The sequence below is a fragment of the Scardinius erythrophthalmus genome, assembly GCF_964197995.2.
Source record: "Scardinius erythrophthalmus genome assembly, chromosome: 5".
Lineage (NCBI taxonomy): Eukaryota > Metazoa > Chordata > Actinopteri > Cypriniformes > Leuciscidae > Scardinius > Scardinius erythrophthalmus.
Genome location: NC_138225.1, coordinates 4,380,820 through 4,407,821, shown reverse-complemented (window position 1 = coordinate 4,407,821; position 27,002 = coordinate 4,380,820). Strand labels below are relative to the sequence as shown.

Below are 27,002 nucleotides of genomic sequence, written 5' to 3'. Positions count from 1 at the left end.
TGACTATGTATGTGTGTATATATATATATATATATATATATATATATTTTTTTTTTTTATTTTTTTTTTTTTTGGTCCAAACTGTATTTAAACTTGTACATGTTAGTAGATAACATGTTGCAAGACACTACTTTAAAATCTGTCCATCATTTTTAATGTTATTATTTTAATGTTTATGTAAACAAAAAGTGCAAATTGATGCTTATTGTATTTGTTATTTGCTGGTTTTCGACATAAAACTTGGTAAATGGATTTCACTGTATTAGTACTTTTTGAACAGGATTCTGTGATAACCGTGATAATTTTGGTCACTATAATCATGAAATGAAATTTGCATGCCATTTCATGTAGTCCTCTAGTTATGATCAACTATGATCAACTAAAATCAGTTAGTTGACTGATTTTGTTACTATGCTCTTGTTAGCCTATATTTTTATATATATGATTGTATATATTTTTGGCACATTTACTGAATATTTATTGAAGTTCTGATAACTTATACTGTCATATCATGTGCAGAATTGTGTTCATTGTCTTTTGGCAATGTTGGAGGTGGAGATTGTGCACCTTAAAAAGTGTGTTTCCTGTTGTAGTTGCAATAGTTAAATAACTGGATTCTCTTAAGTGTGTTTTACAAATTTTCTAATGAAGGATTTGTGCAATTGAGAAATAAAATTGTGCTCGAAGGGGATCTCGCCCAGGGTGTAATTCAATATAGAACCGCCACTGCATACAAGCAATTAAGCATTTTCACTTTGCAATAAACATACATACGTTTGTTTATGTTCTGTATGTACATATACAGTACTTAACTTTTACATGTATCTCTGAAATGAGGAAAAACAAATCACAATGCAGATAAAAAACAATACATGAACAATTAAAACATCAATTAAATAGCACTAAAATTTACAAAAGTTGACTATACATATTGGTGTTCTTGTGTCATGTCAAGTTTAAGCATATTTTTTTTAAATAAAAGTCATTGTGTGCTTAATGTCAACCGGGTATTGCACATTGAAAAGTAAAAAGACTGCAAACAGGCATTCCATAGCCTGTATCATGTCAATGTCTGCCTCTCTTATAATGTTCACGTTGTCCATTATAATGCTGACATTTTAATCCTTGAGGGGATCAGAAGAGCTGTTAAACTGGTTGGTGTAAGACATTTGGGTTCCTTTGAAACAAACATTTAACCTTTTGACCTATAGGTTATTCACTTATTGTTTGCTCTGTTGAGTCCTTATTTCTCTGAATGCCTGTAATCAATCAGGTAACACAGCTCAGACGATTTATTACATATTTGAAAATGTGAACCGTTTAACATCGAAACTTCATTAACTTTTTGGAAATAATCCATTAAGCAAGTTGCGATTTGATTTATCATTTCAGTTCCATTCTTTTGCATGTTGTCTCAAGGGCACGCCCACAATAGGGGAAATATCATGATATTAATGTATACAGTTTTCCACAGGAACTGAATATTACACAACACCCCAAAGTGAAACTCCGCCTATTCATTCAGTCTCTTTGATGTGATCACATGGAATTACAATGACGACTGATATCATGCGATTTTGGAAGCATAAATAGTGGATCAGAATCAGTCTGTGAGACAAACTGCCTGATAATACAGTTTATTTCATCCAGACTTTGATCACCAGCACACTGCAACAATGTCAGTACCATGGACCCCAGTGACGTCTGTCACTCCAGAGGTGACTGACATCTGCAATAAGGTAGGAGACAGAAAACCACTCAGAAAATGCAGTTTTTGTTAAAACACAGCCAAGTCATAATTTTTGGTGCTGTAAAATGTGTTGAGGAAATTATTTGTCATTTTTACGAGAACTCGGCTTTACTTTTCACTTAATGTTAATTCTTTTATATGTGTTTTCTGCTGTCTAAACTAATAAACTCAGACCTTTTTAAAATAATAATAATAATGTAGATTAACATAAAATGTTTGTCTATTTATTTAGGTGAGGAACACCATAGAGGCGAAGGCTGGAACCAAATATAAAGTTTATATTCCTTTAAGCTTTGCTTCTCAGATCCTGGAAGTAGGAACAGAATATGTGGTCAAGGTAAATGACAGTTTTTTTTTTTGAACTTGAGAATTTGTAACACTTATCCCGTTTATGAGTTATGAGTGTATTATACAAAGTTATACACAAATGCTTAACTCTTCAACCTCTTTACTCTTCCTTTTACGATCTCAAAATTATTTACAAGTAAATCTAATAATTTGCCAGCTTAATTACTCTTCGACAGCGATGCCATACAAATATACAGAGTTATCACAAACACGGAGGTTCTGTCATGACAACTCTCGGAGAGATTGGCATGGGAATGGATTTGGCAATATTAATGTATTTGGTCTTGGCGAAATAGATCTGCTACGCTGCTGCTGCTGCATATATAACACACATAAAATAACCCCTATACCTCATTTATACAGGTGGAGCTGGGGAAGGTGGAGGGTTTCTGAAAGCACACGGCACTGCTAACGGCAAACAATGCCAAGTATTTGTATGATGAGCATTGGCCGCTGATGCCACAGCAACCAATACGATGCACTATGTAGATAATGATGTGATCGCTAACTAACTGAGTTAGGGACCTGCGTCATCTAGAGTTTCATGACAGAACTTTGTATTTCAAACATAAAATTCTAAAAATGGCTGCGCGCTTGTTTCTCTGGCGCATAAGGCCTCTCTCAACTTTGTATTGTTGCTGGACACACACAGATCTACTCTGCAAATCTCATGTTGCCTGTCATGGACAATTTTACATCACTGCCAGAGTGAATGAAGTTCGATGGAAAAGATCAGTTTTATCACTTAATGCTATGATGTGTCACGTCTGGTGAGGACAATGTGTTAAAAGTTGTAAATTAAACCCATGTGGATTTCTCTCTCTCTCTCTCTCTCTCTCTCTCTCTCTCTCTCTCTCTCTCTCAGGTGGAAGTCGGACCAGATGAGTGCGTTCATGCAATGATATCTGTCACTGTTGCCGGCACTACCGTGACACGGACTGTGCTCAGAATCCAGCACCCTAAAACCGTGGCTGACCCTCTGGTCCCCTTCTGAACACTTCTAACCACATGCAGAAAATAGTCTGTCTGATCTAATACTGTGTAACAGACACACAATGAGCTGCCATACTGTATAGAGGAAACTGTTTCATTCCTCAATATTAAACTCAATATTCAAATCAACAGTGTCCGTGTCAGTGTGTTTATATGAACAACAACAAATTCACTTCACTTTACTTAAAATAGTTTTATGCTGAAATAATAAAGATAAAAACTGTTCGTTTTAAAAATACTCATTCCAAATCCTTAAAAACAAAAAGTAAAATAAAATAATGTAAAATGACATTCATGTTTCAAATTTTAAGATTTAATTGGCTGTCTGCATGACTTTTTAAATGGGGAAAAATCATTTTTGTAACAGTAAAGCGTGAATGACTAAATGAATGGAATTTTAAACATTTCTCAATATACAGACTGAATTTTTACACTGTATTATATGAAACGAAATCTTGTTCATCTCAACCTCACGTCATTACAAACCTGTACAGTTTCTCTTCTTCAGTCAGTGTGTTCATACGAGGAGCATTTTGAAAATGAAATGAATAAAACCCACAAATATTTACACAAAATATTTCACATGATATTTTAAATTCCCCTCCAAAAGAGAAGCATTTAGCTCATGGTATCTGAAGTGCAAATGTGTGGCCAGGTATAGGCTAACCATAAAAATATTAGAGCCCGACCGATATGGATTTTTTGGGCGCCGATGCCGATACCGATTAAAAAAAGCCAGATACCGATATATCGGCCGATATTATTTATGTGTATATTATAATACAGTAGCAATATTATTTATGTGTATTATAGTACAGTAAGTTTGGACACACTTTCCAATTGGTGTGTACAAACTTTTGATGGGTACTGTATATAGAATACACAGTATAAACAGAATAAATATATAAACGTTTTGCAATGATCACTCAAATGGTGATCAAACACTTGTGTGGCAAAGATATGTAATGGAGGCAGGGTGAATGATAGAATGAGAATTTGAGCTGTAACCAAACTAGTTTGCATTGCATTTTATATTATATTATATTATAAATACTGTTGCATAATCTTCACTAACGACTTTGTCTTTTAATTTAGTCACGTTATTTAAAACATAACTTGTATCAATAAATATATCAAAAGTGTCACTGACAAAACCTTATCTTCTATTTTTAATCTTAATTTCTCTAATATCTACCAGTGGAGGAAGAACTCAGATCTTTTTAGTAAAGTAAAATTAATAATATCATAATGAAAACGTTTATAATTACATATGTACAGTAGTTTTATACTATTTTAAATAAGTAGTAAGCAAAATGTACTAAACGTGAAACTAGGCTACTCTTAATGCAAAATGGCCCTATAAAGTGTTATAATTATATAAATTATTGGAATATTGCTTGATGTTGTAATGTAGCAGAATGAGCTTTAACACTGTGTCTACACCGGACGCGGACGTTATTTTTTGCCACTTTTGCCAGTTCTTTGTGACAGCTTTTAGGTGCTTTATTGGCAGCGCCAGCCTTACATACATCACCGCACGCCAGAGCATGTGAGCGGAGTGGAGCGGGAGCGAGCGGGAAGCGCGAGCGGGCGGATCTTGGACAGAGCGCAGAGTGGCAATTTCAAAAGGACGGAGCGTCGCATTTCCCGCTCCAATTTCACTCCGCTCACACCACGAGTCTGAAGCATGCTCAGTCAAGCCTGACCCTGAATCCATTTGTCTTGGACAGTCATCAACAGTAGACTATTTTCAGGCAAAACTCGGCTCAATAATGGAGTTCAAAAAGTACTTCAAAAAGTAAAATGAGAATTCATATACAGGTGTAGTCTATCAATATAAGTCGCTCCGGAGTATAAGTCGCATCAGTCAAAAAATGCGCCATGAAGAAGAAAAAACATATATAGGCCTAGCCTCGCACTGGACTATAAGTCGCATTTATTTAGAAATGTATTAAAAAAAAAAAGTGTTATGAACGGGACAGTTCTCCGTTACGGACGTGAGCACTCTGAAAGCGGCACTAAAACTGCTTTAAAACTTTTACTGAGACCTCAAACAGAAAGCACAAAGCCTGTCTTTAAATTTAATTTCGTTTTGTATTAATTGTATCTTATTTTATTATATTTTAATCAATATTTCATCAACCAATTGTCTGAATTTAATAAGAAGTAAATATATTAGAAAATAGATAACCACGATACGAAGACGCCGGCGTGAACCTGGAGTTTGTCTCATGAATGAACCGAAACTCAGCGTATAGCCTACTTGCCTCACACACCTGAGACATATAAAGCTTGAAATGTCTACTTTTAAACGGAACAATTCAAAACGAAAGAAAACAGACTGCTCTCCCGTATGAAATGTGCATTTCTCTCAGGCGCGTTCACTACTGCGAAGATCACGAGTCAGCATTTCCAGCCGACAGACATAAAAAAAAATTAAAATGTCTCCTGCTATATTTTTCATAATCATTAATTTTGCCGGTTCGTTGTGACAGCTTTTAGGTGCTTTATTGGCAGCGCCACCCTTACATGTTACATGAACGCATCAGCACTGAAAACATAGAGATTTTTTTTTCTTTTGGGGGCATTTTGTTTGTGTTCAGACTTTCTCATTTGCCTGCGCGATGTTAGAGGACGGACGCTGTTAATAAAGTTGCGAGTAGGCCTACACATTGGATTCACATTTATTATTATAGGCTATTTAAAAAAATACCCCAGTTTTTATGCCAGTCGTATCATTTTATTTTGTTGTATTTATCCGCCACACACCTTCAAGGCCGGTTGTCTGATATTAAACCGGTCCGTGGCGCAAAAAAGGTTGGGGACCTACAAGTGATATAGCCTACATGTCGATTTTTTTCCTTTTTTTGGAGCGAGCGGGGGGCGGTTTGAGTGGAGCGCGAAGCAAACTGCGTTGAGCGCTGAGCGAAAATGAGCAGAGCAGCCTGATGTAGCTTTGAGCCGGGGAGCAGTGGGGTGAACAGTTCAGTGAGCAATGAGCCGAGATTCTCACCGCTCCACTCCGCTCATATGCTCTGCCGCACGCTGCATTTTTTTAAATATTAATTTATCGGCCATAATAAATGCCGATACCGATAGTTAGGAAAATGCCTAATATCGGCCGATATTACTATTATATTATTATCCACTGCTAGTAGATCTACGGGGTGGCAAAGGGTGGCAGCTGCCACCCCTGGGATACAGTCTTGCCACCCCTGTTGCCACCCCATTTATAAATCAGATAATATTTTTTAAGTATATTTTATGTTCATAGCTACACGTTGAAGGCCAAGGAGACCCGCAACAAACTCATCTCAAACAGAAATCGCCGATTTAGAATCCCCTCCCCCTCACAATGGTTTCACCCATCACTCGCACGGCAGCGACCCCCGCGAAAATGAAATTTCACCAGTGGCAGCAGGGCACAGGGCAGTCAGCAGCACAGTGCATCTGTCTGCAGTACGCAGTGTCTTGCAACCCGACTGGAGAGACTGAGCTGCCCCGGAGCCTCTGAAGGTGAAGTGAGTTTCCACAGGTGTAGTTTAAATACACGTTTAACTTAAAGTTACATTTGTAATGAATGTATTGCATGCTAAAGACGATTCAGCATCAGCAAAAACAGCGAGTCTATAACGTTAGCCAAAATCAGCGGTCAAATCGCTCCCTCGTGATTTGTAAGAGCACTCTTCCCTTTGATTAGCCTAATTTTTATTTTAGTAAAGACAAGAACAGCTTAATAAAAAATATAAAATATTGTTTGTATCCATAACGTTTATTGATGGTCGCCGTTACGCCGACGTTACGTTACAACACACAATACAGTGCCAGTTAGGAGATCGATCATTTGATTAGCTAAGCAGTCCTATTAAATCCAATTCCTCTCAGATATCACAGCAATGAAACTAGGTTACAACTGGGGAAATAACAAATACAATAGGATTAAGAATGGGCGTTAATAGTTGGGAGAAAATATGATGCGTAATAATGATTAGATCTGCATTTGGTCTTAAAGAGGCAGCAGTCTAATAAACCTGCTGACGATTGCTCCATTAATGTGAATCGAATGATACCTATCCATATTGGCAGCAACAAATTAAAAGTTATGGCCAATTTAACTGTGATTAAATTTAGTATATATACGTCTGCCATATTTTGCCACCCCTCAAAAATTCCTGCCCCCCTCTCGCCACCCCATAAATATTTTTCTAGATCCGCCCCTAAACGTCCCTTAGATGAGACGCCTGGGTTATTTTGTTATTTTGTTTCAATATTAATTCTATTTTAAAACAGCCAATCGTAGCCTACCACTGTGGAATAGGCATCTAAAAGAGAGTTATGGTCTGATATGACTCAGAAATGACATCGGGCAATTGCAGCGCAAGGTGTTCAGAAGAACGCAAGAGCTAAACTTATACAAGCTCAATAATATCCACATTAAAAAGTAAAAAAAAAGAAGGTAAGAAAAATAGTCAGTCATAACTTTGCCAATTAATTAGATGTGCAAGGCAAGCAGGCTAGTTTTTGGGTTGTTATGGACAATTAAAAATGTGAATATTCACGTTGCACAGTTGTGTGGTGGACTTTAAGCGAGTTAAAACATATATTTTTTAAAGAGCCGTTTGTGAGTCAAACGAGCCGGCTCACGAAAAAGAGCCGGAATGTATGGAGAGAGAATTGTGTCTTTGCAAGAAAATAAATGATCTGAGAGAGAAAAAAAAGTTTGAGAGAAAAAGTTTTCATAGCAATAGCAAAAAATAATAATATTTGAGACTAAAAAAAGTTTTGAGAGAAAGTATTTTCTCAGAACAAAAAAATATATAAATTAGATTTTTTTTTTTATTATTTCTGAGAAAAAAAATCTCTCTCAAAATACTTTGAAAAAAACTCTCAAATATATATTTTTTGCTATCAGTGTGAAAACATTTTGTCTCTAAAAAAAAAAGTGTTTCTCTCAAAACGCTTTTCTTTGCTCTCGATGCAATTTCTTTTTCAATTTCAGGATTCTGCTTTGACTGTGAGAATTGTGTCATGGGCGGGGCCACGATCCTATTGGCCAGTCGGGTGAGCATCGTCTTGTCTTGGGAGTCGAATTGAATCATTATACCATTGTTCGGTTTTTCATTGTATCAGCGACTGAACCGCCAGCGCAATGTGGCTATAGCTGAGGATAGGGAGAAGTTCTGGCAAGCAGAAGCTAAACACCTAGAGTCCGCGGCCAATAACAACAACATGAGCCGTGTCTTCAGTCTGCTGCGCCAAGCCCGTAATGGCCCACGCATCAAGACAGCCCTGGTGAAAGATTCTGATGGCAACCTTATAGCAACTGAAGCAAACTGCCTCGAACGCTGGAAAGAGCACTTCAGCCTCCTTCTGCAGCACGGTACCTTCCCGGCTGATCCCGCCATCTCATCGGCCGCTAACGCTGCAGCCCCTAGTGTTGTCTGCAGTACAGACCCTGTCACACCTGAGGAAGTCAGAGCCGCTCTGGAAAAACTTAACAACAGGAAAGCCCCCGGCATCTGTGCAATAACCGCTGAGATGCTAAAATCAGGCGGTGAAAGCATCGTCGAGTGGCTTACCCACATATTCAATGAGGTGTGGGAGACAGAGAGGATTCCCAGCGACTGGACCAGAGGAGTCATCTTGCCCTTCTGGAAACGTAAGGGTGACAGGCTAGTCTGCGGCAACCACAGAGGCATTACCCTTCTCTCCATCCCCGGCAAGCTCTTTACCAGGATCTTGCTCACCCGTGCTCTCCCAGCCATCAGAAGCAGCCGCCGTCCCCAGCAGGCTGGCTTCATGCCTAATCGCTCCACAACAGACCAAATCTCCGCCGTTCGCTTGCTGATAGAGAAGACCTATGAATTCCGTAAAGATCGCCATCTTTATATCGGGTTCATAGATCTTAAGGCTGCCTTTGACACCGTCTGCCATACTTCACTGTGGAGTATCCTACATGCCCTTGGAGCACCACCCAAGATCGTTGCCCTGTTCAAGTTGCTTTATAGCAACGCTCAGAGCTGTGTCCGTATCAACGGCAGAGACTCAGACTGGTTTCCCATCTCCAGTGGCGTTCGCCAGGGCTGCGTGGCTGCTCCTGACCTCTTCAACTGCATCATTGACCATCTGATGTCCAGGGTTTGTGAGCGGGTCCCCGGAGTGAACTTCGGCAGTTACCACCTGACTGACTTGGAGTACGCTGACGACACCATCCTGCTCAGCACGTCCTACAGTCAGCTGAGAGACGCTCTGGGCATATACAGTGAAGAGGCTGAGAAGCTTGGCCTCCAGGTGAGCTGGACGAAAACCAAGTTCATGTATGTCGGTGATGGACCGCATCCACCTTCCCTGCGGCTTGGCAATAACATTGTAGAGCCTGTCAAGAACTTTGTGTATTTGGGATCCATAGTGACAGACAACGGGGACCTAAAACCAGAAATTACCCGCAGAAGAGCCCTGGCTGCATCAGCCCTGCAGTCTCTCTGGAAACCACTCTGGCGGCACCAGACCATCTCACGCAAGACGAAGATCCGGATTTACAACTCAGCAGTACTCTCCATCCTGCTTTCTGGCTCGGAGACTTGGCCCTTAAATAAGACACTGGCTGCAAGATTAGATGGCTTTGATAGCAGGGCTCTCAGAACCATCGAGAACATCAGGTGGCCCCAGCGGGTTTCCAATCAAGTGCTTAGAGCCCGCACATGCCAGCCCAGAGCATCCTGCCTGGCTGCGCAACGTCGCACCCGCTGGTTTGGCCATGTCCTCCGCCATCCTCCTGACCATCCGACAAGAGCCATTCTCCAGTTTGATCCGAAGGCTGCAGGCTGGAGACGACCACGAGGTAGACCCCGCACCCGATGGCTTGACGTCCTTGCGGGCGACCTCCAACAACATGGAGTTGCTATGGAGGATGCAGAGCAGCTGGCACAAGACCGTCAGCACTGGAAACAACTGGCTCATCTGGTCGGCTCAACGCACAGGGATGGGACGCCCCCCTACCCATCGCAGGAGCCAAAATAAAAATAAAATTGTTCGGTTCACCGGCATAGATGCCGCCTCTGCTAGTTGAGCACGGACACTCCAATGTTTGGGTAAGATGATTAACGGTGATCATACGCCTGGTTCAGATTACAAGAATTTTGTGTCTGTTACGATAGTCACGGTGTCAGATTACACGATTTTGACTCCTAAAAATCTTGTCATGTCGTGGATGGACAAGAAATACACGTTGCTTTCCGACCAGTCACCGCGAGCCGTCTCACGCACACACACGCACTCACTCAAATACACACAGACACTCACTGTGCTCGCTCGCTCACTCACTCACGCGCGCACACACACACACACACACACACACACACACTGTAGCTCGCTCGCTCACTCACTCGCGCACACACACTCACACACACTGTAGCTCGCTCACTCACTCGCGCACACACAATCGTTCACTCGCACACACACAATTGCTCTCGCACACACGCACGCACGCACACACACACACTCACTCACTCACTGTCGCTCACTCGCGCACACACACACACACACACACACACACACTCGCTGCACTCACTCTGACTCACATAGTCACTCTTGGCGGAACCCGTCGCCCGGAACCGAGCAAGGACCGTTGTGCCGGGGTTTCGCCTGGAAAGCTCTATAGAAATCTGGCACTCTGTTGAACGAAGTTAAACTGAGAGAGCGTGACGTTCACAAACACCAGAATGAACGAGCTTACAATAACGTTCATCAGGCAGTAATACAGTATGCTACTTTCAGTTCACGTTCACCCAAAATATGAACGAGTTCATGAACTATCGTTCAATGAACCGTTCAGGCACAACAATAGTGCTCAATAGCATCTGAGATACAGATGCTAAACACATGAATAAAAATCATTTTAGGTTATAGTTAAGTTATAGGTTCAAACAGGAAATGTATCATATTGACCTTAAAACAAAATAGTTTATTCTGAGTCCGAGTAAAACTGTACAGGAGGTTGTGTAACTAGGGCTGGGCCTGGGCGATATATAGGATGACATTGTTATGCGCATCTCGTCAGTAAAGCCGGTTCCTTGATTAGTAGTAAATCGCCATCTCCTGCTTTCAGATGAAGCGGCATTAACACATAGTCGTAGTTCACTGACAAGCTGAGCAATATCGCATTAATTATCGCAGGCAATACGTCCGTGATCATCTAAGATCACTATGAATCATCTTACCCAAACATTGGAGTGTCCGTGCTCACCTACTAAGGCAGAGGCGTCATCTATGCCGGTGAACCGAACAATGGTATAATGATTCAGTTTGACTCCCAAGACAAGACGATGCTCACCCGACTGGCCAATAGGATCGTGGCCCCGCCCATGACACAATTCTCACAGTCAAAACAGAATCCTGACACGAGAGCAAGAAATTGCATCGAGAGCAAATAAAAGCGTTTTGAGAGAAACACTTCTTTTTTTTTTAGAGAAAATGTTTTCACACTGATAGCAAAAAATATATATTTGAGAGTTTTTTTCAAAGTATTTTGAGAGAGATTTTTTTTCTCAGAAATAATTTAAAAAAATTCAAATTTATATATTTTTTTTGTTCTGAGAAAATACTTTCTCTCAAAACTTTTTTTTAGTCTCAAATATTTTTTTTTCTCTCATAAAATGCTTTTTTGCTATCAGTGTGATAACTTTTTCTCTCAAACTTTTTTTTCTCTCTCAGATAATTTATTTTCTTGCATGTAATAAAGACACAATTCTCTCTCCATAGAATGCCCATCACTACTCAGCACATCACCACAGAGCGCCATGTAGTGCACGCATAGGTTAAATTGGGCCGGAGCGCACCGGAGCGCAGCTCCGCCTCCTCGGGGCCACAACACACCATGCCGGAGCTCAGCTCCGTCTCCTTCAGCACCAAATATTGTTATTCCAATTGAATTATTTTTCATCTCCTGGTAAATACATGGCATAGACTGAATAATTAGCAAGACTACACAGATACACCCAGGCTACATGGAATTATCAGACGTCATAATTTATTAATCCCTGCGTTCTCTGGTTCAGCACCCCGCCCACCAGCGACGTTACCATGGAAACCCGCGAACGGCTAGTAAAATCAGTCTTTTAAATTCAACCGCCCGATGGGCTCATTGTGCTGTCTAATTCTTTAGAGCATACGTGAGTATTTGGTTTAATTTATCTCAGATAAATAAGATACGTAATTATTCAAACACAACCTACAACTTCATTTTCTAATGTGACTAACGTAGCCTCGCTCGCACTGTTTAGTTTTTCATTTGATTTGTCTGCTGCTAAGGCCAACTCTCACGCATTCATGCTCTCACGTGACGCCACACATCAATTTTCTCACGCACAGTAAAATCGCAAAGCAAAGAAGACACAGAGACCGACAGACAAGACAGAGCAGGATACTTATGTTATAAAAAATAATCTCATCTCTCAGATTCTGTCAATTTTATTTCGCAATTCAAGCAATAAATACCGTTTTGGCGCTTGTAAATGTGACGTGACAGTATGGAAGCTTGTTTCCACCACTGAATAATAAATAAATAATAATAATTGCGACTTTTTATCTCACAATTCTGACTTTTTTTCTCAGAATTGCGAGATAAGTCAGAATTGTGAGAAATAAAGTCGCAATTCTAAGAAATAAAGTCGCAATTGGGAGATATAAAGTCAGAAATGCATGATATAAAGTCGCAATTGCATGTTATAAAGTCAGAATTGTCAGATATAAACTATTCTGAGGTAAAAAAAAAAAGTCCGTCTTTTTTCCCCTTAGATTTGGACTTTATATCTCACAATTCTGAGAAAAGATGTCAGAATTACGAGATATAAACTCGCAATTATGTGATATAAAAAGTCAGAATTGCGTAAGTTGCAATTGCGAGAAAAAAAGTCTGAATTCTGACTTTATAACACGCAATTCTGACTTTATATCTCGCAATTCTGACTTTATAACACGCAATTGCGACTATTTCATGCAATTCTGACTTTATATCTCGCAATTCTGGAAATCCCATGTTTTGCTATCCAGGATCAGGTAATCCATCTTACTTTTGTGCCAGTTTTTCAAAGCAAAATTGGATTGGATCACCCTGATCTGGATGTAAACTTTTTCCGATTACCAAATCTGGGGCACGTTCAAGTTCAAAACGGTGCGCAACATTTTGCTACGGTTTCCGGGTTGAACGTCATGTTTCCTGGAAACGGCGTGCACCGGTGTGCAACGGGGTTTGAGATACGTTTTCTCTTTGGTGGGTGTGTCAGAACTGCAGTCCAATCAGCAGCAACATGTATAAAGCACGCGGTATTAAAGTGAACTCGCACAATGGGTTCAAGGAAAGTAATTTACAAATGTGTTCGCTGCAGCTCGGTATTGAGAGTGAGGAGTCACGTGCCGACTTGGGTTGATTTGGGCGGGGTCTGAGCCTGTCGGCCATGATGGAAGGAGACGCTATCGGTTGCCAGGGGCAACGCCTTCAGAACTACAAAGAAGCGCGACTAAACATTCCAGAGCTCTTTCATTTTTGCGCATTTATTAGGCTATTATTATTAGGCTATTTATTATTTCAGCGGGACACAGACTGATCTACGAAATCGAAAAAGAAAAGGAAGAAAGTAAAGCAATGCAAAAAGATAAGGCGAAAGAAAAGGGACCTTACAGGAACAAGCTCACACCAAGCGCAAAACAGCGGTATTTAGAGAAGATAACATGAGATATAATTCGTCTTGCGTTGACCTAACGGGCGATCTTTGGTCTTGTGAATCTTGTTCCCTGGCCAAACTGAGGGCTAAGTGAAATTTCATAACTTTATATTTAGGCTATTTAACTTTACCGTTGTTGTAATGTTAGACTAGAGCGCTGACTTTGTATGTTTGACTGAATCGTTTGCTTTATTTCTTATTGTATAGCTTCTTGTACTTTTTACTTATAGGCTACTTTTATAATGGCTATTATTGATAAAACTGAAATTCAACAAAAAGAGACAGGGTTTAGTTTTGTATTTTTTTTATTTTTTTTATTACAGTGATGATCAGAGTACAAATGCACATAATATATTGCCTGAACCATATTAATAAGTTTAATATTTTTAAAATTTAAACGAAAAGAACAATTTAAATATAACAATTTTAAAAAAAGTTTTGTTATAAATATGCTAACGTTACATGTAGTGAATATAATAAATATGCGTTGCCTGAACCACATTTGTGTAATGTTTAAGATTTCTTTAAATGAAAACGAAAAGAGGCAGTATAGTGTTTTATAACATATTTCGTTTTATTGTTGCCTAAAATGTACATACAGAGATTTAGCAGTCTGCAGAGCGAGCTGAGTTACGCGCGTCCTCGGGAGTCATTCTGAGCTGGACTTGGCATTTAAGTCCAAACTTTGCGTACTTGCTATTGAGAAATGCCTAATGTCGGCGCTTGGCTTCTTGTGACAAACACTGGAGCAGTTTTTACTTCCAGGCATGGTAAAACAGTGCGGAATTGCGAAAACCTCCTCTACTACCGAGTTAACAACACACGTAAACAATGATGTTTTGCCGCTGGAATCCTGCCAACATGGCGGATCGAGGGGAGGGGCTCTATACCGTGACGACAACTCCTCACTCTCAATAGAGCTGGTAAGTCCCGCCCCTTCCGTAAAACCCCGCTGGACCTCTAGGTTGAAAAATCGTCAATGCAAGTGAATGGGAGAAAATAATTATTTTCTGGTCCCGTTTGAATTGTGCCATGAATGTGATTGTGAACATGTTGTCTGTGAATTTTTTATATAACTTTTCATGTTACAAGTTTGACAGTATATGGTATGATTCTTCGGCTAGCAGTTGTGGAAAAGACATAACGAGAAAGACTACATGTCGCCTCTGTGACGTCACCCCATAAAGTTGAACCCGTGGTTTTCGCCAACCTCAACGATTTTGTCCTCTCCCTGAAAGAAGGCGGTGAAGTGCACCAAAGACACAGCCATGTTTAGCGGGATCCGTGAGCTAGTGTCCGTGTGCGAGTGGTGGTGACGTTTCAAACGCGTCGAAAGCAGCGAAGAGTTGTAGTCCACAAAGTGCTCACACACAAAGTCTAACCGTATCAAACTTCTACACGCTAAATTGTAGCATTCTTTACACGAAAAGTTATATAAAAAAATCACAGACAACATATGTTCACATTCATGGCAAAATTCAAACGGGACCAGAAAATAATTATTTTCTCCCATTCACTTGCATTGACGATTTTTCAACCTAGAGGTCCAGGGGGATTAGCGGAAGGGGCGGGACTTACCAGCTCTATACGCAACAACTGAGGATATTAGAAGACATGTTTGTGTAAGTTTTATTGTAAAAATATAGGATATCAACATAATGATGTAGTTGTTTATATTTTTAGCTTCATTGCAAGTGTATGACATTTGGTATAGAAATAAACAATGGTAATTAAGTGCTTTTCCTAAAAATTAGAAAGAAAATACAGGGTATTAAAACAGTATGAACTACAAATAAAATCAGTATGTGAGGCTAAATAGATGTGTTTTAGTCTGTATTAGGTAAGATGTGTGCTTCCATTTCAGTTTCAGCAACCCCTTCAGTCGATTGGGATGTTCTATTTTGTTCTAGGCGGCAAGTGCAGTAACTGTAATATCGGGCATATTTTGTAGTAAAACCATAGACTGAGTAACAGTGATGCGCGGGTCAATGTATAAACAACCCGCACCCGACCGACGTTTTCAACTAACCCGCCCGCAACTCGGACCGCAAAAAAAAAGAAGAAAATATTGTACCCGACCCGCTTCCTGACCCGCATTTTTTAAAAGTAGCTTCCACTCCCCAGTCTTCACCTTTTCTCTTGCCGCCTCCATCTCTACCTGCAGACTGAGCTCGTGTGTCATGGTTATTCAGCCAGTAAAGTGTAGGCCTATGTGAGCGGAGTGGAGCGGGAGCGAGCGGATCTTGGACAGAGCGCAGAGCGGCATTTTTAAAAGGACGGAGCTTCGCCCTGTTTCCCGCTCCAATTTCGCTCCGCGCACACCACGATTCTGAAGCATGCTCAGTCAAGCCTGACTCAGTCTACTGTTGATGACTGCAAGATGGATTCTATTTTCAGTCAAAATTCGGCTCAATAATGGAGTTAAAAAAGTAGGCTACTTCAAAAAGGAAAATAAGAAGTCATACAGGTGTAGCCTACTATAATATAAAACTAACTATAATGTGGTAGAAGAAAACGAATGTGATTGTGGAGACATCGTTTCAGTCAGTAAAGGTTCATTTTGGAATCTAAAAAGACACATCTCTCGAAAAAACATGCAGTGTGATGTGAACACGCTGGGAAGAAAGCAAAAGGTTAGCAAATTGAATATGGTAACTTGTAACAAAGTGTAAATTAAATATAGCGTAATATTCAAACAATTGATACAAGCCCATTTAAATTTTAATCCTGGGCTCTGCGCAAAAGTTCAGTTATAAGAATGTTGGCCTAATAGTTAATTTAGCCTACTTTTAAAACGTTTATGTATTTTTTTAAATATTTTTGTTTATATAAATTTTATTTATATTAGGCCCATTTCTTCGTTTTATTTTACAGCAGTTTGTGTGTACAATGGATATAAGCCCATTTAAATTTTAATCGTGCGCATTGCGCAAAAGTTCACTTATCAAAATTCTGGCCTAATAAATTTACTTTTAAAAAAATGTATGTAGGCTATATTTTTGTTTATAATTGTTATTTATATTATTAGGCCCATTTATTCGTTTAATTTTACAGGACTTTGTGTATAGGCTATATTCCTTCTTTCTTACATAGCCTAGGCCTAATTTGTAGCCTAATTTGAATTTTTTTTAAATTTGAATTTGAATTTTTTTTTCTCTTTGAAAAATGTTGTTGTTGCTCATTAGTTCTTTAGGATGTAAGGCTGTGGTCTAAGCTAAAAGTGATATACATGTAGATTTTTTTTCTTTTTTTGGAGCGAGCGGGTCGATTTGAGTGGAGCGCGGAGCAAACTGCGTTGAGCGCTGAGCGGTGATGAGCGGAGGAGCGGCCTGATGTATAGCTTTGAGCGGGGGAGCGGAGAGGTGAACATTTCCGTGAGCGATGAGCGGAGATTCTCACCGCCCCACTCCGCTCATATGCTCTCTAGTACTATATATTACAAAGGTTTAATTGGCATCTTTATTTCAAACAATCCGACCGACCGCGACCCGAATATCATTAAAAATATTTTTGGATGACTCGTAACCGCGGGTAACCGCGGGTGACCGCAGGCACCCGCTCATTTCGGATCAACCAGCGCATCACTGCTGAGTAAAACACATTTATACCGACTCCGAAAATTCTTCACAAAGAATGGCCTTCTCAGCTGCCATAGTTGCAACTCTTGCGTCATCAGAACAGTGTGTTCAATGCATCACTGTTTCTGTTTAAAAAACGTTGTGCAACGTTTTGTCGGGGCTGAACGCAGCCCTGGATTACTGGTGATCTACGGAAGCCCCAAAGGGACATGGTCATGTAAAAAATATGAGTTAGGGAAAAAAAATATTTCAATGCTTTTGCGTTCTCTCAGAAAAGTTTCGTATAGCATTCACCAAAAAAAACTTTGTGTTTGCTTGCAAAGATCTTTTGACTGGTTCATCTCTTATGATTGTGCCAATGTAGTTTAGAAACAGTAATAAAACACTTTGAATTAAATATAATATTTTTGTTTGATTTTTACAGCTGTTTGGGGATTATTTAATGGCACCAAATTCTCTTTTTTTCTTTACAGTAGGCTACCGAAAGACTTAATACAGTATGTAGCCTAATGTCTACTTCTAATGTATTACTTTAACAGTTAAACTAATCAAAAGCAAAATAAAAATATGAGTGTCTGTGTATATTACATGATACAAATGTTGTATTTTTGACCAATTTTAAAGTTTTACTACATTTTCTTCCTGGAATCCACCTTTTTTTGTTTTGAGAAAAATGAATGCCTATCTTGTGTAGCCTACCTAATATTTATCCAAATGAGTCAATATTGAATCAAATTACAAGCACTGAACTGAATTGAAATCATATGCGTCAAGCAATAAAAAAAAGTAGCTTATCAGAAATTGTACCATGTAAACAATATAAATTGTTGTTACTAAACCTAATACAATTCTGCAAATTCAAAATTAACAATTCAAAATTAACCTCAAAACATTAAATGCTAAATGGTGGTTATATATAGGCCTATCTAGCATTACAATTTTTTTTTGTCATTTTTAATGATGACCACTGTAAATAAGGGCTCCCCCTCCCTACAAAAGCCAATTTAACCACTGAGTGCACGCAATATATAATCGAAGAAGAACCCCTAGAAAACACTAAACACAGATACTGACCCCTAGTGGAAAAATAAAGAAATGCACCAGCGAACTAATACAATACTATTGAACATAGAGGGACAGAATACAGACAGTCAATTAAATCATAAAATTTGAAAATGTCATTTTACATTATTTTATTTTACTTTTTGATTTTAAAGATTTGGAATGATTTTAATGAGAATCTTTAACTGTTGTCTAGGTCATAAATGGTTTAATAATTTATGATTACCATAACATTGTGAATGCTCTTTATTTTCTAATAGTGAAAATGAATTGGTGACTGTTTATTATCAATAACTTTTGTTGTTTATAATCTTAACGGTGGGGGTGTTACGTCCCGTGACGTAATATCTAGTGGTGTTTTCTCCCCTCCTTCTGTGTCTCTCTCAGTAAGATAAAAATACATGTCATATTTTTATGGTTATACCTGGCCATACATTTGCACTTCCTGGGCCAGATCAAAGCTAAACGCTTCTCTTTTAGTGGAAATAAAAAATTACAATACCATGTGAAATATTTGTGGGTTTTATTAATTAAATTTTCAAAAATGCTCCTCTCATGAACACTGAGTGAAGAAGAGAAACTGTACAAGTATGTAATGCGTGAAGTTGAGATGAACAAGATTTCAGTTCATATAACAGTGTAAAAATACATTCTGTATATTACGAAATGTTTTAAAATTACATTCATTTAGACAGTCAGTAGAGTCTTAAAATTAAGAAATCAATGTCATTCACACTTTATACTGTTTTTTATGTTAATTTTTTTATGCTTATTGTTTCAGCATAAAACATTTTTAGTAAAGTGAATTGAATGTGGTGTTCACATCTTCATATAAACACACTGACACAGGCTATGGGTTTGAATATTGAGTTTAATATTGAGAAATGAAACAGTTTTCAATAGTTCCTCTATACAGTATGGCAGCTCATTTTGTGTCTGTTATTATATCAGACAGACTATTTTCTGCATGCGGTTGTAAGTGCTCCGAAGGGTTCCAGAGGGTCACTTTTGGATTTGTGCTGGACTCCTTTCACAGTTAGGCAAGTGTCTGCAGTCACTTTACCATCTGGCCTCACTCTACATAAAATAAAATGAACGAACTTATCATCTACTCCGACCTTCACCTGAGAGAGAGAGAGAGAGAGAGAGAGATTTTCACACTTGAATTTTAAGTGATCTCTATTTATGATCTATGTAAAAGCCTGTTCACATAAAGACCTAAAAACATTCATTTTCCATGACAGCAATCATATTTCTACGAGTTCTGCTACAGTGACCATTGCAGAGTAGATTTGAGTGTCCAGCAATGCTACAAAGTTGAGAAGTTTTCTCTTATACAAATGCAGAGAAACTTTATACTTGATTCTCTTAACCTTTTCAGAGAGGACTGAAAAATTACTGGACACATCACATCCATTTAGGACACACTGTCACAGTTGGCTTGCTGATATAGGAAACAAATTGTACCAGAGGTATTCCATAAAAAAAAAAAAAAAAAAAAAAAAACTCATTTACCTTGACCAGATAGTGTCCACCACACTGTGGCTCAGACCTATAGGTTTTAGGAATGAAAACATCAAAAGGGACTCCAGCCTTCTCCTCTATGTCTGGCTTCATCTGAATAAACAAATGCACATTTTATATTCATCTATATTATTATTATTACTTTAAAAAGATTTTGTTTATTGGTCTAGTGAGGTACGTCTATCATTCAGATATCAGAAAACTCATGTGAAATGTTTTATGACTTTAAGTGGTAAGTAAAACAGTTCTTTAAAAAATAACAAATAATTTCGCCAACACATTTTACAGCATCAAACTAGATCATTTTACTAGACTGTGTTTTAACAAAAACTGCATTTACTACAAGAGTGGTTTTCAGTGTCCTACCTTAATGCAGATGTTCTCCACCTCTTCAGTGACAGGCTCCTCTGTGCTCCATCCTCCAAGTTTTGCCGCTTCTGTAGTCATTGTGCTGGTGATCAAAGCTGGATAATAAACTGTATTATCAGGCAGTTTGTCTTACAGATTGATTCTGATCCACTATTTATGCTGCCAAAATCGCATGACGTCAGTCGTCATTGTAATTCCATGTAATCAATAAGTCTCAGATAAAAGAGACTGAATGAATAGGCGGAGTGTCACTTTGGGGTGTTGTGTAATATTCAGAAAAAAACTGTTCTTTCTTCTGTGGAACAGAAAAGAATATATTCTGAAGAACATTGGGAACCAGTTGAACCAATATTGGTGCCCTGAGTCACACAACTTTGAAACAACATGAGTGCGACATAATTGTTATTTTTGAATAAACTATCCCTTTAAAATTGACCCACAAAAGCATCATGTTTTTCTTTATTTAGTTAACAAAATACAGAGCAATGTTTAACAGTTTAGAGAATCTTAGATTACATGTTTTCTGTTTGAATATTTTGTAAAATGTAATTTATTCCTGTGATAAAAGCTGAAAGTGCAGCATCATTACACCAGTCTTCAAAGAATTGATGAATAAAAAAATAAAGCAAACTTAAAAGAATCAGTAACTTCTACAGATCATACATTTATAGAGTAAGAAATAAAAACATTTAAAACTGCTTTTTTGTACAGATACAGTACACTGTTAGACTTTTCTGTAATTTCTAGTTATTTACTTTAAATCCCCCAGTATTATACTTGTATTTCTCTTTACAGTAAATAACTGTGATTCCCATTGCATCATGGGAATTTTCTGTTGATTTGTCGTGTCGTAAAGCAAGGTAGGCAAGCAAGCAAAAAAACATTTTGTGTGTGTTGACAGGATTGTGCCCAGTTTAACCTATGTTATAACGTGTGCCTACTCGTCAACATGGTAGTAATGAACTTTACCACGGTAAACTGCGCTAACGTTTCATTTTACAGACTTTGTTAGATTATTGAATTGTCGAGTTAAAAATATGCCAACGAGCAACTCTTAGTTTACATTAACAATAAATAAACTAATGTGAAATTCTGTTTTGGTTGTAGATAATGTTGGCCTACTGATAAGAACCTTTAGTTTTAGCATTAGTTTGCAAACTATAACATATTATAGTTTTTTTTTTTTTTTATGAAATGTAATATTTACTTCCATATGTGTTTAAAGGCAACTGCAACAAAGCGCCAATTCACGCAATTGACTTGTAGCAAGATTCCTGAGGTAGGCCATATATTTTGAGATAAGTTTGCTAAAATAATTAGCAATATGTGAAAAGTGCTTTGGAGCCACTGGTGCAGACTAGGTAGCTTACAATATCTTATAAAATCTCTATAAAATTGGCTAACTTTATATCAAATAAGTGACCTTTGCATCATGTCTAACTTAATATTTATTACACAACAAATTAATCATCAATTTCAGTCTTTCTCTCTATGGATCTCAGCATTTTCGGACAGAATTTAGGATTTGTAAGTATTAAAATTGAATCTGGCATAATTTAATTTAGTTTTTTTGTATGCTATTTATTGACAAAAGCTGTTTACAAATATATATTCTTATGTTTTTGTGAAAATAATAATAAAAATTAAAAAAGGAGGTTAAAAATAATTTGACACTATTTTCTCTCTCTCTCTCTCTCTCTCTTTGATGATGATTTTTACTCCTATGTTGTAGAAAAGATGGAGGAGTAGACAGTCAGACATTGATAATAATAAGAAATGTTTCTTGAGCATTAAAGAGACTTCTTTCAAAAACATTAAGACAATTAAATACTTTTTTTGGCCACCAGTGTACATGAATCCAACATTTTTTTGTAAATAAGTGAAATTATTTTGAAGGTGGGGTTATGTGTCATGTATTGTGAAAAGAATTGTGTTGTCCTGTGTTGGACATTTCCTTTTTGACTGCTTAAAAATGTATTTATATTCTGCAGTTTTATGAATGTAATGGTTTCATTTAACAGTGTTGCCAGTAAGTTACTGTAAAAAACCCTTGAAAAGTCTGACAGTGTTAAATATGAAACCAAACCATTTCTGATTTCGAACACACACACTCAGCGTTCGGCTGGTCTTATGGCTGTCAGAGCAGAAACTAAAGTTGCTGCTCTCCGTATGTTTGTCCATTATTTCACATTTATATGTCAATTGCGTGAGCTTATTTCATCCATCAGATTGAAAGATCTGAAATAGTCCATACATTTACTGAGGCCCGATTCGAGACATTTGAAGGAACCCCTTCACCTTTCAAATTAACTAAAAAAAACATGTGAAACATAGACCTATATGAAATTCTTTCAAATTCTTGTTTAAGGTTTATTTGTGTACCATGTTTCACAATACACATTGTTTCAAAGTGATTTGCACTTTCATACACTATGAAAAATAATGTTAAATGTGCACATTTAAAGTGAGCATTAAAAACAATCGTTCATCTTTTCAATAATTTCTATTGTATCAGTTTCAGATTAGCACTAACCACCAGAAAATATTTATTTACACCTTTTATTGCATGTGCAGCTAAAGTGTCAGAGGAGAGCGTTATGAACGCCTGACATGTGAATAAAGACCATTATGTCTATATCAAATATCCCAAGCACATAAAAGAAGGCTTCAAAGACATTTAAAATATTTTGCTAACACAAACTAAATACAAAACTATTAAAAGTATTGGAAATGCCAGATACATTTGCACATTACATTTTGAGACTATTTGTCTATTTAGGTGCATCGATTGCCTCATTATTGTAGATTTAAGGCTTAACTCAGTGATTTCAGGATCACGTTGATGTTGGCTTTACCTTTAAAGTGTTAAAAGCTACCAGAATGACTTGAAAAAAACATTTCAGTTAACATTTTACGCATGTAATGCATGAAAATGCAAACTTATTTTTACAGATGTGACAGTTACCATCAAACAAGTGGCTTTAGTATAAATGATTTAAAGAATGTAATATTCAGATTGGACTGATTGCACCTACACTTGGATGGGAACTAACCTGAGCTGGATGATGACATCACTGTTTTTCTGCAGAACTGCTTTATAGATTAAATTAACTAATTTAATAATTGATGATTAACTGACTTAACTGACTTCAGCTGAACAATGAGGCTATTTTCTTTTAGAGCTGCTGTACAGCCGAAATGAACTATTGATTCATCAAATCATTTTCCTGTTATCATTATAAAGCTGATTTGATCTGTATTGTATAAAACCCTATAGGAATAAAGTTGAATTGACTTCAATGTACCTTCTGTTCTTCTGCAAGTTAGCTACATGTATATCAAAGGTGAAGTGCCATGCAGTAAGCACAAGGTAAATGAATTACAAATTATAAGGATGTAATGTCAAACTTTTCCTATCTGTGTTTTTTTACTTTTCTTTTTCTTTTTCTTTTTTTTTTTTTACAAATGTATGAGAACCTGTAATGGAAATTTTACATTTAGATGTACTTTCAGATGTGTGCAACTTGTGTTAACGTTGAACATTTATTTTTACTCATAAGCATTTAAAGAAATATAATCATATAAGCTAAAGTACATTATTAAAGATATGTAACCAAGTTTTAGAAATGTATAAGTTAAGATAAGCTTGCAAGGACAAAATGTTCTGGGTTAGAAGACTAACAAAGAGACTATGAGTACCCAAAGTGACCTATTGTACTTCAAGTGTGAAAAGTATGTGCGCAGCTTTGATCAAATTAAAGATAGGCAAAATGTGTGAAAATGAAGCAGCTAAAAACAGGAAACTTTTGCAGACGTGATATTGTTCTGTCTAGATAGAATTTATGTTAGAAGAGGTCTTGAACAAAGACGTTGCCTTTTAAGGTAAACCAAGGCGATCTTTTGAGACAGACCAGGATGTGTTAAGAGTATATAAGCTGGGCAAAAAGGAGAAGTCGGCGCCCTTCTCTTATCAGACTCTGACTGGGTGAACAGCCTTTCTTGCAAGAAATAAAGATCTTTATAACTTTTGAAATCTCCAGCTGTCTTCCAATTATTATTTAAAGTTGTGAAAGTAATTTCCACGACAAACCATCTCCACCCCTAATGATGTAGTTTAGTTTCAGAGCCCTATAAGGGCATTGGTAACACTTTAGAATAATGGTCCGTAGTTAACAAGTATATGCAGGAAGTCATAGGTAGTACTGCATTAACACCGAACTTAATACTATTAACTAATATGGAAGCAATATTAACTAAGCAGTAAGTAATATCTAATTTAGTACAAAGGTAGTTCCTTGGTAGGTATTTGATTATTACTAAAGAAATATCCTCACTGAGAACTACTTGTGAACTAAGAAAGAATAACCAATTAATTACTAATCACAAAAGTAACATGTCTAAAAAGTGAACAATTGTGTTTTTTTTTTTTTTTTACTCTTAACATGGTCATAACATTTCAGAAGCTTGTGCCTCAAATGGGTTCTTTGTGGAAACCAGGTTATGAATATTATATTCCCCCAAATACATTAGCTACATGTTGAGATTGTGACTACCACTCTTGCCAAAGGATGGACGTATGTTCTCTGTTTATTTCAAACTTAAACATAGAATAATACTAATAATGATAATTTGTTTAAAATTTTAAATAATTAGGAAGTGATGCTGACACTCATGATTGGATTAGTTCACTATTATGAGCTCTATTGAGTGTCAGTTCAGTATATCTCAGACTCCAAAGACCTACCTTTATGTTACAGTAGCCGCCTGAGGAGAACTTCTCTTTAGGATATGAATATAAACATTGATGTTCTCTTGTCAAAAACAATTTGCATCCTTAATGAAGAAATTGGCTGCATTTATGTTGCGATAATCGTAAAACCACATCTTCCAGATTACAATGTTTGTTAGAATATTACTAGTGCCTCACAGAAATGTATGCCTGTACAGTGTCAAATATAAAATTAAATAACTTGTATTACTTGTGAAAAACATGCTAACTCCTCACTAATTACTCAAGCGTTACCTTGTCATCCCGCAGGAACTAGTGATGTGGCCCATTACTTTATGCTGAAAAACACTTTATAACACTTAGTGTTTTTAAACACTTCACTATTACTGTACGTTCACACCGCCGCCGGCGAGAGCGGCAAAATTCGCTCTCACAGCCCTGCCACCGACGCCGTAGAAAGATTCGGGGACGCTCTGACGCTCTGACATAGATTAGAATGCGTGATTTTTTTTCCTCTCAGGCGGAGGACTTCTACATTCCGATTGGTTGCCGCTGGTTGCCGCCGAACCGCGTCATAGCTTATTACTATAAAGTTGACTATGGCAAGCCAAGAGGCTCAGAAATAGGCCATAGATTAATCGCGTTTAAAGCCAAACGCCGTTGTAATTACAAACGCCGTAAAAGACGCGCGAAATACGTCAATGACGCCGTATTTGACGGCGTTTTAGTGTGGATGGAAAACGCCGCTTTCGCCATATGACGCCGTAAAAAACGCCGTTTTGGTTGCACAGAGCGCGCGCTATTTTACGGCGTTTTGATTATAGTATAATGAGACACGCCCACTGATTTACACAGCCAGTAAGTTTGAACTGTTCTCTCCCAATCAATGATGAACTGAGTCAGACCAGACGAATTCAGCACGGATTATTTGTGGTAATCCAATTCGTATGCTCCCAAGGAATTATTATTTTTATGTAGGCTATTAAAATAATCCAAGCTAAATAATAAACTGAAATTAAATAAAATATTAAAGAACATTCAAATCAATAAAGCAAAATTAATAGGATTTTTACATTTTAAAAGGGTGTTACACAGGGCTTAATTTTAATCGATCGTTTCACTCAGGGGAAAAATGTCAAAAAGACAGCAAAGTTTGCTTAACTTTTTCAAATACGCTGGCCAGTCAGATCCCAAACAAGCAAAAATCGTTTCCGCTGATCAAGAATGTGTAGACCATGGTGGAAACAGCAGTATAGACATAATATCTCGTTATTTCGCCATAATAAGGGGACATTCTAATCTGCATTAAGCCACATTAAGCGTTCTTATAATGGTTTTCTATGGGGGGGAAATACTTAACGTGTAATTGCGTTCTGGGCTCATCTGATTTTTTTTGTACATAGCATAGCCCACTTTGTTATGATTTTAGTATCATAATGATTAATAAATGCACGCACAATTATCCGTGAACTTGATTTGAACAAATGCCTTTTTAACTTGTGCATGCAAAATTCAGAATTAAATGAATGTGCAGCAATTTGTACAAATAGAGAGTCTGTAGGCCTACTATACTGTTGTAGCCATTAAATAAGCGCATTTAGTTTCATATTTGTTAAAATATTATAATGTTATTTTTTCCATTTATGTTGATTTATGAAAAGTGAACAGCACCAATAAGATAGGATGCGCAATACGAGACATGGAGTGGTTCAGACATGATTTTGACCACTTCATTAAGTTTTGATTTGTAGAAAGCCTTTCTTTAAAGTGAATTTCGTTTTGTATAAATTGTATCTTAATTTTAATAAATTTTTCATCAACCAATTGCCTGTATTTAATGCCTGGATTCAAATATAATGGGCAATATAATCATGGAGGCGCCCGCGCGGTCACTTGCATTGCACGTTAACTGGAGCGCATCTCATCCT

The 27,002-nt window shown here is 37.6% G+C and overlaps 1 long non-coding RNA gene across 1 annotated transcript; it reads left to right on the top strand.

The window, feature by feature from the left end:
• The first annotated feature begins 963 nt into the window (after positions 1-963).
• Positions 964-3,222, top strand: LOC308690648. Its single transcript, XR_014030172.1, has 3 exons — positions 964-1,739; positions 1,983-2,087; positions 2,964-3,222. It is a non-coding gene; the product is annotated as an uncharacterized lncRNA (long non-coding RNA).
• The last annotated feature ends 23,780 nt before the right edge of the window (positions 3,223-27,002 follow it).